Consider the following 2,500-nt stretch of genomic DNA (forward strand, 5'->3'; position numbering starts at 1 on the left):
CACCTGCCTCCTGCATGTTTCACGGGTCACACTGAGCAATACCATCCCACCTGACCTCCTGCATGTTTCACAGGTCACCCTGAGCAATACCATCCCACCTGGCCTCCTGCATGTTTCACAGGTCACCCTGAGCCATACCATCCCACCTGACCTCCTGCATGTTTCACAGGTCACCCTGAGCAATACCATCCCACCTGACCTCCTGCATGTTTCACAGGTCACCCTGAGCAATACCATCCCACCTGACCTCCTGCATGTTTCACAGGTCACCCTGAGCAATACCATCCCACCTGACCTCCTGCACCCTGAGCAATACCATCCCACCTGACCTCCTGCATGTTTCACAGGTCACCCTGAGCCATACCATCCCACCTGACCTCCTGCATGTTTCACAGGTCACCCTGAGCAATACCATCCCACCTGGCCTCCTGCACCCTGAGCAATACCATCCCACCTGACCTCCTGCATGTTTCACAGGTCACACTGAGCAATACCATCCCACCTGACCTCCTGCATGTTTCACAGGTCACCCTGAGCAATACCATCCCACCTGGCCTCCTGCATGTTTCACAGGTCACCCTGAGCAATACCATCCCACCTGGCCTCCTGCATGTTTCACAGGTCACCCTGTGACCCTGTTTCATTCCCTCCGTCTGCCCTTTCGCACCTTTCTGCCTTCCCTCCCGCCTCTCAGGTGCAACCTATCCCCCGTCCACTATTGGGCAAGTTACTCAGGAAGTGTAATTCATTACTTATTACTGATTACTCAGATTGGTTTCAAATGTAATTAGTTACGTTAATTGTTACTTTACTATATTACTTTTGCTACCCCCCTTCAGAAAAAGCATCATACAACCTGTTTAGCCAGCTCCTTTTAGAACTGAATCCACTTTATTGGAACAATAACCTTACAGGAGGAGTCAACAATCAGCCAAAACAGCCAAATACTTTATTTGCCTATTCACCTTATGTAGCCCCACCCACGTGACCCAGTTGTGTTACGACTTCCTGTTCAAAACGCCGCCTGTTTTACCTGCTCAAACCTAGTCTGACTCACTGGCTGCAATTTCACATTGAGTGGCAGATGATTCTAGAGGCCGATAACACAATGAACACAATATAAGTACTGTGCTGTCACAGGAAGTGTCAACACAATAGGAAGTCATTGGCTGACCCCTGCATTGGAACATAAGGTGAATAGGACAAAAAACAAATCGTGTTCTGGCAACGCACTAGTCTCGCATAGCCAGACCTACCTCGTTTTAGCGCTGTGCCAGCACTGGAGGAAGTAATGCAGTAACTTGAAGTTACTTGCATTAGTAACCGTAATATGATTACTGTGTTGGAAATTGTAATCCCTTACACTACTCGTTCCAGGAAAAAGTAATATATTACACAGTATTATTATTATTATCCCTCTAGCTCCCCTTCACTCCCTTTATACTTCTGTGCTTCCATCCATCCCTTGATCGACCCCTCGCTCCTCAATCCCTCCTCCATCATAACCCCCCCCACTCGCCGCCGCCATCTCTGCCCCCCCCCCCCCTCCCCCCCAGCAGACGGTGTGTTTGCTCTGGGATTATAGGTCGGGTTTTGTGCCGTTGAGGAAGGAAGGAACTAATCAGACTCTTATTTGTCGTTGCATTGTGTGTCTCATGGTGAGAAGGGAACCTGACCCGCTGAGAGCTCCACACACAACACACACACACACACACACAACACACACACACACACGCACACACACACACGGCGTGCGGGCCGACTGGGGCGAAAGCTGAGAGCCAGCCAGAGGAGCAAGGTTCAGTCACACACACACACACCCCCCCGACCAGACGCAATCCGACACCCGGAGTCCAGGAGTGTGTGTAGGCGTGTGTTTGCGTGTGTGTGTGTGTGCACACGCGTGTTCACCCCTTGCTTTGCCGTGCGGTTGCCGTCTTTGTTCCCAGGGCAGGCCCGCGTCTGATTGGCCGGCAGATGTGTGGGATATGGATCTGTGTTTTTCCTCATCAGCGCCGGCTCTGATTTGACTAATTCTGTTTTCTCTGCTGTCGGCGGGCGGACGGGGCACGGCGGCGACACCACGCAGCTGCACAGGCGGCAGTTTGTATGCGCGCCACTCGTACGCACGCTACACAGCAGATGTGAACGTTGACATGCGCGTGTGTGTGCGTGGGTGTATGTGCAAGATGTATGCCTTTAAGTGCCAGTCTGATGGACTGTCTGACATTTACGCAGAGAAAGATGATGATATGCACACAAATCTTGTGCATATACACACTGATGTACACACACACGCTTACCCTTATCCAATCAGCAGGCTGATTAGTCGATGCTCACATCTCCTTCGCCACACGTCTGCTCCATAATTCATGGATCGAACAGATGGGCTTCGCTCAGATCAAATTCTTTCCAGCTCTTCATGTTAGACAGGCCCTTTTTCTCAGGTGACTCAGGTAGCAGGCATCAAACTGGGCTAAAGTTAGAAGGGAGACACGCA

This window comes from Poromitra crassiceps (assembly GCF_964638095.1).
Source record: "Poromitra crassiceps genome assembly, chromosome: 9".
In the NCBI taxonomy this organism is placed as follows: Eukaryota; Metazoa; Chordata; class Actinopteri; order Beryciformes; family Melamphaidae; genus Poromitra; species Poromitra crassiceps.